The sequence below is a fragment of the Zingiber officinale genome, chromosome 11A, assembly GCF_018446385.1.
Source record: "Zingiber officinale cultivar Zhangliang chromosome 11A, Zo_v1.1, whole genome shotgun sequence".
Classification (NCBI taxonomy): Eukaryota; Viridiplantae; Streptophyta; class Magnoliopsida; order Zingiberales; family Zingiberaceae; genus Zingiber; species Zingiber officinale.
In genome coordinates, this window is record NC_056006.1 from 77,794,834 (window position 1) to 77,808,748 (window position 13,915).

At 40.6% G+C, this 13,915-nt stretch overlaps 1 non-coding gene across 1 annotated transcript; it reads left to right on the forward strand.

The window, feature by feature from the left end:
* The first annotated feature begins 3,963 nt into the window (after positions 1–3,963).
* LOC122033118 lies at positions 3,964–4,071 on the forward strand. Its single transcript, XR_006126377.1, has one exon. It is a non-coding gene; the product is annotated as a small nucleolar RNA R71 (small nucleolar RNA).
* Positions 4,072–13,915: the final 9,844 nt, after the last annotated feature.

Genomic DNA, 13,915 nt, shown 5'->3' on the forward strand with positions numbered 1-13,915 from the left:
CGACATTTGGTGTAGTGCATCTATCAGAGGTACTTCAATACAAATTTCTTTAATCTTCTTTAAGGAATCGGTGGAACTCTTCATCTTTTTGGAATGTTATTATCTTTTGGGGGAAAGGAATCGTCTGGTTTTATGGGGGAAGTGGAAGAGTCCCTTCAACTTTCATGGTAATCTCCTTGTTCTAGACCAAATTAGGGATGAGAGGAGAGGGTTCTTCTTCTAATTCAATTCCTTTCTGGGCAGTCATCTGGAGATCTCTCAAAGTTCATTCGCTCCTTAGCTCAATGCGGTTGCAATGTTCCACCAGGTTTATGTCGGGCTTTCCGGGAAATACTCTTGGCATTCTTGAAAAGGATTGGGCTATCTAGGCGATTTGGCTATCTTGCTTCTTTTGATGCTTTTTAGAATTCTCCATTCTTTGATTCAATTTGTCACGCCCCGGAGGAGTCCCTGTCCGAAGAAATTTCGGCAGCATCTCCCCAGTACGGTGGACAATCTGAAACTTTCTACATCACCATATACCTCATCCACATGTGGATGGAATAATAACAATAATAAACAAACAATAACACAGACATCCACGCAGTTTATATCAATTTCAACCTCTGGCTGACACAACCACGCAGTTAAATAGTAAACAAACTGAACAATGATAAGCAGACTCAAAACCAACCCTACTCCACTACACTCATAAAACTCAAATCCGACAATAAAATCAACTCACCTCTTCTGCCATCCAGGAAGGCTTGTAGTAAAACAAATCTGAATGAAAATCATCGACAGTGCAATATCCATAGTACAAAAACCATAATCCAAGTGTATCAAACAGAACTAGTATGATAAAGAAAACCAAAAGATAAACCACACGTCCTCGCGGTCTGTAGGGGACTAGCGACTGGAACTCCTCCGGACAGCATCAACCTGAAAATAGCAACGGAGGAGGGTGTGAGTCCAACACTCAGCGGGTAACAACTGATATACATAGTAAGGAAATAACATCTAGCACTAATCATGCATATAGTCTCCTGACGTAATAAAGGTAAATGCAAACTGAAATAAATAGGAGAATACTGTACTAACCAGAACCTGGTACAAGGATAAAAGTCCGAGAGGTATAGAAATTCTGTATGCATGTCAAGCATGGGCATCCAACCAATATGCAGCAAATAAATGCAGCAAACACAATCACAAGAAATAAATGCATCAATGCGTATGATGCCAATGCAGTCATGGTCACCCCTGACGTCAGTCAGCCATCTCACACACAATGGTGGGATCGAGTGGGTAGAGCTGTGACAACCGTGCACTCTGCATCATTACTCCTGATGAGTGACCGAGTGGATGGGATGCTGTCGGAGTACACACATACTCCTACCCCAAATCATAAATGGGGGAGCACAATGCTCTCATCTCCCGGTACACCATGACGGGGAGGGATCCATGGCGTGCTACCACGCTGCGTCACACCACCCATGAGTAGACCAACGGAGCACCGAACAGAGCAAAACTGACGTGCTACCACGCTGCGTCACGCTACCCATGAGCGGACCAACGGAGCACCGAACAGTAATGAAATTGGCGATGTGCTCGACAATAATGGAGCAATATATCACACAGCATGAAATCATGCGAATGGTGCAAGACACTAAGCATGGTAATATACTGAACTAATCTATATACATATATGATGTGCACCATAATCAATAAATCATATCAAGGGTACACAGATCAGATAGGGTATCACACATAGGTCCTAAACATGGTGAAGCATGTTTATATCACTAACCCTATAAGCATGTATAATCAGGTAAGTAATAACATGAGATGCAAAACAAGCAATCAACTAAGCATGTAACAGGTATCGGGTAGTGACTAACCGAAGCAAATAAGAAACATAATTATTACTATTTGTTAAATTCACTACTATGCATATCAAAGACATAAAGTCAAAAGTACCCGCCTTCAAATAACAAGATCCAAATCGGTCCAAATCTGACGTCGAGATGCTCGTCTCGCGTCAAGGCCCTGTGTAACCAATTGAATATATTTTTATTTAGCTACATTCTTATAAATAGCTAAATAAACTCTCTAACCCTAAATTAGGGCAAATCCCTAATGAACACATAAACCTAATTCAACCCATACATGATCAATAACATATATCAAATTCCTATGCCTTACCTTAAACTCACAGTCGTTTATCACTGTTGGAAGTAGGGTCGTTTGCTGCTGGAATCTACCTGCTACCGGAGATCAAACAATGCTGCAGGAAAACATTCACTACCATAGTGATCAGCCAAATCCGTTCAGCGCAAGACCCCAAATCAAAATCCAAATACCTAACATACCTTACCTAAATCTTCTTCCTCTCTGTCAATAGGCTATAGCAATCTGTTGATGCCCGAAATCCTGTGGCCGACCGCAACATAGAGGGAAGAAGGCTTGTTTACCGACACTAGGGCAGAGGAACAGGTTGGCTACCGGTACTAGGGCAGAGGCAGAGGCGGCACAGTGAGGCTAGGTGGCTGCGGCGGTGGAGAACTAAGGCACTACTAGGCGCATCGGTGGCACGACAGCACCTGGTGATCAGCAACCAGTGCCGAGGCGTGAGGTCGGCAAAGAGGGGCGACCGTCTGTCATCGCTAGGGCAAAGGAAAAGAGAGTTGGCTTGATCGGCACTGCTCAGGGCTTTGGCCGGCGGTAAAAAGAGAGGAGATGGGTCGGCGGCGGTGCTAGGGCTCGGATGCCGAAAGAAGGAGAAGGTGGCCGGCGTCGCTGACTGCCTAGCTTCGGGCGGCGGCTCACAATGGGAGTAGCGTCGGGCGTGCGTGAGGAAGAGATCGGCTTTTCCTTGGCTCTCGTCGGCCGGCGAGGATGGATTGACCGAGAGAAGGAGCCGACGGTGCTCTTGTGGTGGTCGGCTGGAGGCGCGCTGCAAATCTAGGGCACAACAACACGAAGAAAGGGGAAAAGAAGAGGGAAATCAGGTTCGGCGAGGAGGTGAAAACTGCTGTGTAGCGGTTAGGGCAGAAGATCGGGGAAGAAGGAGAAGGCACGAGGGGGAGGGGGCGCGGCGTCAAAGAGAAACCGGAGGAGAGAAATTAAATAAAATAAAATAAAATAAAATAAAAAGCAAACTTTTTCTCGCTTAAATGGGTAGCCTAAACAGGCTTTTCCGGACCCCATTTTTATCCCCGTTAACTCGTCCGTACGAGCTCCGAAAAATCCCCGAAAAATTTCCAAAAATTCCGAAAAATTCCCTTATCATTATTTGCCATTTTTTCGGTATTTTACACAATTGCTTAATTTCATTCTTCATTTCTTTTTGTTCCAAGAGAGCTTCTTCAAACATCTTTTCAATTCTAGATAGTTGAGAGGATTACTGTTGTTGATGAGTCTGTTGTCCAAATTGGTAGCTTTGTTGCCCAGGTTGGTAGCTTGGCTTTGCTGGTCCTTGATCTTGATTGCCCCCAGTAAGAAAATTTTGGATGGTTCTTCCACCCAGGGTTGTATGTGTTGGAGTAGGGATTGTTTTAACTTTGGTTATATCTGACTATCGCATCGTATTGCTCAAGTTGGTTTATCTGTGCTTGTATTGGCCTTAGGGAGCAAGTATCTTGAGCATGATCCGAACTTCCACAAGTTTCGCATACACACACTATTGCATTGGCTATGTTGTTCCCCATGGTCTCAAACTTCTTGGTCAGAGCATCTAGCTTTGCAGACATGAGCATGATTGCATCTACGTTAAATTTTCCTGATGACTTGACTGGATACCCAGGGAAGGAACCTCCAGATCTCTCAGTTTCCCACTGATGATGATTCTGGGCCACATTCTCTATTATCTCTTCAACTTCATCAAGGCTCTTGTTCATCAATGCCCCTCCTGCTGCAGAATCGATGGACACCTTCGTGTGATAGTTGATTCCATTGTAGAATGTGTGTAGCACCAACCACTTCTTGAGGCCATGATGGGGGCACTGTCTCAACATACTCTTGAATCTGTCCCATGCTTCGAATAACAATTCTGAGTCTATCTGTTTGAAACTTGCAATTAAATTCCTCATGTATGTAATTTTACTCGGCGGGTAGAATTTGTCTAGAAATTTCTGCTCACACTGCTCCCAAGATGTAATGTTGTTTGCTGGTAAAGAATTAAGTCACTGCTTGGCTCTCTCTTTCAGGAAAAATCCTAAAAGAAGTAACCTTACAGTTTCTTGCGGGACCCCATTCACTTTCATAGTGCTACAGATCTTATAGAAAAGCTCCAATTGATGATTTGGATCATCGTACGGTCCTCCTCCAAATTGATTTTGCTGGACCATGTGGACTACGGCAGGCTTGATTTCAAAATTGTTGGCTTCAATTGGTGGTCGGGTGATACTAGATCGAAGCCCTTATACATAAGGTGTTGCGTAGTCTTTCAGAAGCTTATCAGCCATTTTGGAAGTTTCTTGTTCTGTTTGGAGTTTTTGCAAGTTTCTTCTCCTCAGGTAAGTTCTATCAATTTCTGGATCGAACGGCAGAAGTTTTCCTGAAAGATTAGCTCTTCGCATGCAAGAACAAGATATTGAATAATCCAAGTATAGAGTAAAAGAAAGAGTAAAAAAAATATATGTTTTAATAAGAATGCAGAAAGTCAAGCAAAAATAAAGAAAAACAAAGTCTAGTCTAATCCAATATGATTATCACTAATGTTATAGACGCAGTCCCCGGCAACGGTGCCAAAAACTTGTTACGCTTCCCTAAGTGCACGGATACGTCATCAATAATAAAAGATTATCGATCCCATGAGGACTGGTTATAAGCACTAGTGATTGTTCACGTAGAATTAGCTAAACTACCGATGGTTGTAGGTGAACTATTTCTTAAGAAGAAATGAACTTGGGAAGTAGATGTTAGAAGTAGTGAGAGGGAGAGAGAGTTTTACTCGGCTTGGGAGGAGCTCTAGGAGTTCGGTTTCATTGTGGTGGTAGTTGATGTATCATGTTCTACCATTTCCTCATTGTCAATCAACACATACTCATCGAAAGTGCAAGTTACTACCCTTAAGCACTAAACAGAGAAGCTTCTTGTGAAATCCTATTACGGTTAACCCTTGTCACTAGGGCACCTCGGTAGATCACAAGAATGCGAATCTAATTGGTATCATTAAGGATAGAGATAGCGGTTTGGTTTGGTTTCCTACTTCCTTGTGAGGAATTGCCTCTCCTTTCAAGGGAGTATCCTAGATGTCCATGAACGGGTTACCCCTGTCACTAGGGCCCCTTGGGTATACGATCTAAGATGTTATCTTTACTAAATTAACAATTCCTACACAATCAATTAATATGACATGATAATCTGAAGCAAGTTTCATGAATATCAAATAGAAACAAGACAAGTGAAATCATTCAATGAGAAAAAGGCATAAACATGAGTCTTACATCAATACCTATCCACAACTACTCCCTGATCCTAAAACAAAGAATCTACTCCATAGACGCGGGAGAAAAATCCGAAGACATAGAATCCCAAATAAGAAGAGAGAGGGAAAAGAGATGCTTATTCAATGTCGTCCAGTGATATTCGGATCCAATCCTTTGCTTCTGGAGTTGATGCGGTGATGGAGGTGATCTCGGATCGTAGAACGGAGGTCTGGGATGGCGTGGAACGGCACCAAGGTATATCTCTCTCTGACGGTTCGCCCCCCCCCCCTCGGAGAAGGGTTAAAGGCCCTTTTTATAAGCTAGGGCACGGGTGCCACACAGCTCATGCCATGCCCATGCGAGATATGCACGGCCAGCTCCTCCCTCTCTTCGAGTTGAGTGGCACGGCCGTGCGAGATCCGCACGGTCGTGTCTTCCTTCAGCTCGGGTCTGCATTGCACAGTCGTGTGCTTCTTGGCTACTGGTCGTGAGGCACAATCATGCGTGGTTGCACGGCCGTGTGCTACTCTCTCTCGGGAATGGGCACACGGCTGTGCAGGGTTACACGGCCGGTGTCAAGTGGCTCCCTGCTTTGCTCCGATGCGTCAACAATCGCTTCAAAAGTTATCCCTGTCAACACAAAATCAAACAAAGAGCATATCTCAGAAAAAAGAGTAATTAATGTAGAATAAACAATAGGAGAGATGATCGTGTAAAGAATATATGCAAATTAAGCAAGTGAATGTGCGTTAAAACATGCATAAACGATCATAATATCTATGCACATCAGGGATCTTAAGGAGTGACCCGCTCAAGCTTCCTTAGGAGGAACCGGAGACTTTAAACCTCCATTGTCAATTGGAGATCTTAAGGAGTGACCCGCTAAGGCTTCCTTAGGAGGAACCGGAGACTTTAAACCTCCTTAGTCAATTGGATATCTTAAGGAGTGACCCGCTCAGGCTTCCTTAGGAGGAACCAGAGACTTTAAACCATAATACACAGTCGATCAAGGATCTTAAGGAGTGACCCGCTCAGTCTTCCTTAGGAGGAACCGGAGACTTTAAACCTCCATAGTCGATCGGAGATCTTAAGGAGTGGCCCGCTCGAGATTTCTTAGGAGGAATCGAAGACTTTAAACCATAATATATAGTCGATTGGGGATCTTAAGGAGTGACCCGTGTTGCTGCAGTGGGGCTGGCAAGAGGGGAGGGGTGAATTGCCTAAAAAATATACCCTCTTCAAAACTTTCAACTCAAAAATAATAGCAACAATAAAATAAGACAGAATAACAGAAAAGAAAAAAGACTCAGCATTTTGACTTGGTTACAAGAAGGTTGTTAATCCAAGGCGGTTGAAAAAAAGCGCACTAGAAAAGTCTCCTTCTCTAAAGGCGGAGAAGCCTTTTTACACACTAGAAGCTCAAATAGTTGCTTGGAAGTTGATACATAATTGATTGAATTATTTCCTAGCTCCAGGGGCCTTTATATAGCTCCTAGAAAACTTATCGCGAGCCTTGAGGGTGCCTCCAATCGAGGTGAACGGATAAAACTTTATCCACACGCAAACAATCGAGTTAACCAAGTTGAGGGCGCCTCAACAATATTGAAGGTGCCTTCAATGTTAAGGGTGCCTCCATCAGTGTTAAGGGTGACTTCAAAGTTTAGGGTGCCTTCAACAATGTTGAGGGTGCCTCCAATGGTTTCTTCAGCTTATCTTCATCTTCTCGAAGGCTTCCGAAGTTCCGATCGCTTGGGTGATTGTGGCCAACCGAAATAGGGCTCACCTGAACCTAATTTCCGGCCTTCTCCTCGAGCAAGCTTTCATCCAAGCTTCTCGTCCCTTGAACACCGTGCATGTTCTTCTCGTCCACCGGTGTACTCTTCCGCAGCTCTTTCATCTTTCGGACGCAACGAGCCTGTCGTCTCCCTACCCGTGTCATCCTTCTCGCTAGCTGCATTTTCCGCTCGACTTCCAGTGCTCCTAAGCTCTTGCACACTTAGACACAGTGATCAAATAACAAGCAGGACCTAACCTAACTTGGTTGATCGCATCAAAACAATCACGGGGTCCAACAATCTCCCCCTTTTTGTTGTGCATCAACCCAAGTTCAAGTTAGGGAAAAAATAGACAAGTAATTAAAGAAATTACTAAACTAACATTTTAAGCAAAAAGGTTGCAATAAAAGAATTTGCAACACTAAGTAAAAAATTTTAAAAATATTAACTCCCCTAAAGCTTGTTGGGTTTTTCGGGCCGCAAAAATCACTTTTTGCGTTACGGAAACCCTAAAATTCCCATGCCACGGATCCGTGCGAAGTTTAATAAACAAAATTTCATGTACGAGTTTCTCTAACCTAGATCTACACTAGATTTACAAAGGAAAGGAGGTTACCCTTGATGCAAAGCCCTTCGCGTAATCCCGCTCGTCCAAAGGTTCGTCAGATCTCGAGAGTATCAAGGTAGATACTCCTCTCTGTGTATCCACACAAGCAAGAGATGGAGAAACCTAACACAAATGTGTGCTAGCACCTTTGTAAGGTTCGGCCAAGGGTGGAGGAGGAGAGGGAGAGAAGAGAGCCTGAGGAAGAAGATGAGAGTTACAACTCAAAGCACACAATTGCACTAACTCTCTCATCAAAAGTGGCTGGCCACTTTAAGAGGGAATGTAACCTCCATGGAATGCCAAGAGTCACAACTCTTGGTAACTCCCATGATGTGGCATCCCACTTAAGCAACCATGATGATGTGGAGCATCATCATTGGCCCACTTCATGCCAACTCACCAATGAGGTGGCAAATGGTCAAGTCAAAATTGACCCTTCATCTTCCTCTCAAGTCAAGTCAAACTTGACTACTTCTCTCCCTTGGTTGATCAAATCTAACCATTGGTTCAAGTCAAATTTAATTTAATGAATCTCTATTCATTGAATTAAATTAATTCAATGAGTTTAAGGCCAAATTAGACTCATCTAATACATGAACCAAATTGAGTCCAACTCAATTAGCCTACTTTGGATTACTTTTAATCCAATTTGATTCATCACATGAACCTAATCCTTTAGGTTTATCAAATGAACCTAATCTCCATCTAATTGCCCTTTGTGTGTGACCCTATAGGTTCTTATAACGTTGACAATGCTCCTAAACCCATTTAGAAGCATAAGTAATGAGCGGTATCTAGCAACACATCATTACTACCCAAGTTATAAGAATGTTGAGATCCAACATCACCTTGTGACTACTAATTGTGACTCCTCACAATATATGACATTGTCCTTCTATCCTAGACATCTAGATTGATCAATATGAGGCATAGACCATGTCATCCTCTAATCAATCTAAATCTTGAACTCCAAGTAGACTCACTCAATCAAATGAGCTCAATATCTCATATTGACTCATTTGGGCATGGTCATGCACTTCATGGTCTTACTCTATCAAGAATATCGATGTCACTCCCGTCATATAGAAGGGATAGATCCCATCTACATCACTCACATCCCTCCGCATAATTTGTTACATACCCAGTAATCGCCTTTATAGTCCACCCAGTTACGGGTGATGTTTGACGAAGCCAAAGTACGTAACTCCTTATGTAGGGAACCATGGTGACTTCAGGTCCAAGGACTAGTAGTCATACTAATAGCCACATGAGAAAGTATATGACACTCATATAACGATCCATGATACTTTCTCATGGCGGGGCATTCAGTATACATTCTCCAATGCATACCCATGTGTCAAATTGATATCTCCATATCCATGACTTGTGAGATCAAGTCATCGAGTTGACCTACATGCTAGTCTCATCGCATTAACATTGTCCCTGAATGTTAATACTTGACTAGGAATGATTAAGAGTAGTGTTCCCTATTGTTGGGTTTTTCGGGCCATAAAAACCGCTTTTTGCGTTGCGAAAACCCCGAAACCCATGCCACGGATCCGTGCAAAGTTTATAAAATTTCGAAAAACTTCATGTACGAGTTTCTAACCTAGATCTACACTAGATCTACAAGGAAGAAAAGAAATTTACCCTTGATGCGAAGCCCTTCGCGTATCCCGTGTAACGCCCGCCCTCCCTGCTAACCCTAAGGGACGGGGCTACAATACTCTATGTACAAGTTTTTCTTTTTAAAACAGCGGAAGACTTAAAATAATTTTCTTAGTTTAATAAAAACTTTTCTTTTGTTTTTCTTTTCATCAAATCTGAACTACACTATCATGGCATCAATAACATGATATCAAAATTAGTAGAAACATAACATCAAGTCACACATACGGTACCACAATTCATGATACCAAAGCATAGTTCTTTAAAAGTTTTAAAGCAGGTTCTTATTTGGTTGCCTAGCCACTGCCACACACATCTCCTTGCCTCTCCTGCTGCTCCTTTAGCTCATCCAGCTTTTTCCTTTATCTGTGGTACAAGGAAAGTAAGCTATGAGCACTCATGGCTCAGTAAGTTCCTTTCCTACTCACTAAAATCGAAAATCATCACATAATCAAAGAATGTCTCAACATAACATGATCTTAACTAGTCATGGCATAACATATCATACTCTTTAAGCATATCATGCAACATAACAAAATCATAACTAGTCATGGCATATCATCTCTTAAAGCATAGCATGAAACATAACATAATCATATCTAATCATGGCATATCATAGTATCATCATAAGGTGGCATGGCATATCAAGCTCTTAAAGCATAGCATGAAACATAACATAATCATATCTAATCATGGCATATCATAGTATCATCATAAGGTGGCATGGCATATCAAGCTCTTAAAGCATAGCATGAAACATAACTTAATCGTATCTAATCATGGCATATCATAAATCATAGCATCATCACAACCTGATCATAAGGTATATGCAATATGATTTTGAAAACATGTATCTGAAAAAACATGTGTATGTCTCATGATCTTTAAAACCATTTCTTCTTACATATATACTTGAACATAATATCAACATAATCAGGGCCCCGGCTTGTACCACACATAGATAAATCACGTAGATATGCGCGCTTCCTAAGTATATCCAAGGTAGCAAGTCTTGAATCATACTAGGAACTAGGTCCGAATCACACAGCCATAGACCTAGGGGCGTACTAAGGAGCCCATCCCTTTATTTTTTCTAGCCTGGATCACACAGCCAAAGGCCTAGGGGCTGATTAGGAGCCCACCCTTGGTACAAGCCTTACAAAGTAAAGTAGCATGTATAAAAAATGCATCATTTAGTCACATATCATATCATAGAAGTATGCATCACTTAGGCATACGTTATGTCATAAAAGTATGCATCACTTAGGCATACATCATATCATAAATAGTATGCATCACTTAGGCATACATCATGTCATAAAAAGTATGCATCACTTAGGCATACATCATGTCATAAAAAGTATGCATCACTTAGGCATACATCATGTCATAAAAGCATGCATATTTTCACCACATAGCATATCATGAGAGCATGCATATTTTAGGCACATAGCATATCATCAAAGCATGCATATTTCTATCCACATAGCATATCATGAAAGCATGCATATTTTAAGCACATAGCATATCATCCAAGCATGCATACTTCTATCCACCTAGCATATCATGAAAGCATGCATATTTTAAGCACATAGCATATCATCAAAGCATGCATATTTCTATCCACATAGCATATCATGAAAGCATGCATATTTTAAGCACATAGCATATCATCCAAGCATGCATATTTCTATCCACATAGCATATCATGAAAGCATGCATATTTTAAGCACATAGCATATCATCAAAGCATGCATATTTCTATCCACATAGCATATCATGAATGCATGCATATTTTAAGCACATAGCATATCATCCAAGCATGCATATTTCTATCCACATAGCATATCATGGAAAGTATAAATCACAAGCATACATGTTTAAGCATAAGGGTGTATCATGTGATTATACTATCATAAGAAACATGGTAACATAGTTAGCTTGGGTTCTAAGCTTCCTAATCCCTTGGGTTCTTATTATGGCCAAACCCCCCCTTAGATCTCAATCTAGGTAAAAACAACCTCCAAGCATGTGGAACCTAAATTATCATCACATCAATTTCATAGGAAGCATTATAAGCATGATTAACTTGGTTTCTAAGTTCTCCAAGTCCCTAAACTTCATGTGGCCGAACCCTATCAGGTGTGAAACAAGGTCCCAAATGTCATGAAAGCATGGAAACCTTAAACCATATTTATAGCATTTTTTCCAAGTAACATAGTAAGCATATTTGAGCTAGTTCCTAAGTTCTTCAAGCCCTTAACATATGTCATGGCCGAAATTTAACAAGTATTCATTAGGGCTAAAAGCAAGCATACAAGCATGTGAACTTGAACTAACATCATGTATAAATTCATAATAAGGCATCATACAATGGGTATGGCCGAAACTTACCCTAGCCTCATTTTAGGTCATTAAACAACATATTGCATGAGAACTTTGGCTTTCTACTTATCATATTTCATGTAGAGTGACATGAGCATATTTAATTTTTGTTCTAGGGTTTCTAGGGCATCTATCCCTTCATGGCCGAAACATACAATGGTCCATTTAGGTCATGGAAAAATTATACAAGCATGTGACTCAATCAACATATTATCATATTTCCATAAGAAGCATTTTTAACACAATTGGTTTCAATTCTAAAGCCTCTAGGTCATTTAAACCCTACTTGGCCGAGACTCATTAGTGGTTAAATTTGCTTCAAATAGCCTAAAAGCATAGGAAGTCATACAAGTTTCATAGCATGTATAAAGACAAGCATAATAAACATACATGTAAATTGTGTCTTAGGCTTCCTAGGTTTCTTTCCTTTTTCTTTTATTTTTCCTCATGACCGAAACCTACCAATCTATAAACTAGGTTTTAAGTGGCCTAAAGCATGGAAAACCTAAGTAAGTTTCATGGCAAAAATTACTAAGAACATCATATACAAATTTGGTTCATAAACAAGCTAGGACCCTTATGATCTTACATGTCATATATCATGTAACTAAATTCTCTATACCCTAATTAAGCATGAGAGCATTAAACAACTTTCATATCTTAATATCACAGAGGTCTTGAGCATGTTAAAATTTTGTTTAAGCTTTTCTAAGCTATCCATCTTATCATGGCCGAAAATCTTAATGAAGAGTTCATAAATTTCTAGCAATATTCAACATGCAATTCTTTAAGAGAACTCTATATTCTATCATATAAACATGGTTACTTAAATTTAAAGGTCTTCCTAACCCTAAGCTCTTTTCTTGGCCGAAACATATGAGTGGATTTCTTTTGGTTCCAAGTAACTTACAAGCAAGAAAAACCAATAAAAGACCCTTAGTAATTCATGGAGGAAATCTTGTACTAGTTTGGTTAAACAATGATTTCCCTAACCTCTTTAAAATATTTTTGGCCGAAATTCTAGGGTTAGGTACTCCTCTGACCAAGCATCATATAGGTATAAAAACATGAAGGAAAACCTTCCTACATAGCATAGAAAAATATCATGAAATGAGGACTTGTTTAAAACTTCCTAGATTTGAAAACTCTTCTTTGGCCGAATTTTTCTTAAATTCTATTCTAGGTTTTCTAATCCTCATAAAATCCGAAAAGCACATACCACAGGTGAGGGGAAGCTTACATCCTTTTCGCTTGTGGTTCTAAAGTGTGGTGATGGAAGAAGAGGTCTCTTCTTCTTGTTCTCCTCCTTTGATTTCCCTTGGTAGCCTTCCTTGTATTCTAGGAGGAGCCTTGTTTTTGGGGGCCGAAAATGGAGGAGAGGGGGCTGAGGTTCTCGGTGATGGAGAGGAGAGAATGAGAGAAATGAGAGAAAAATTAAAATCTCCTCTTTACATACTCTCTTTTATGTTAAGGGGGAAGAGGTAGCAAAATCGGTTTTTACTTTCCTTCTCCCTTAGCCCTTTTTTTTCTATTTTCTTTTATTTATTTTATTTTCTAATTTATTCTCATCATTCATGATGAAACAAGGGGGAATGAATCCCCTTAATTCTCCATTTAAGTCACGGCAAGAGAGGGAAAAGAGAGAGGAAGGGAGAAAGGCAAGTTGCCTTTCTCTTGCTCTTTTCTTGTTTTCTCTTCTTAGATCTTTACTCCTATCTTTATCATGCCTTCCCTTTCCTTACTATCAATATCTTCTCTCTATCCCAATTGGTTTCTACTAATTAATTCTATAAATTATAATATAAGAGGTTCAAGGTTCAATCCTTGACCTCCTCTTCTTTTTATTTCATTTTATTTCTTTTTGCTTCAACTCACTTCTTATTATTTTTCTAAGGAAAAATTCATCATTCTCTTATTTATCTTAAAAGCTTAGTGGGTGTTACATCCCGCTCGTCTAAGGTTTGCGGGATCTCGAGAGTATCAAAATAGACACTCCTCTATGTGTATCCACACAAGCAAGAGATGGAGAAAACAACTAAAAGGTGTGCTAGCACCCTTAGAAGTTTCGGCCA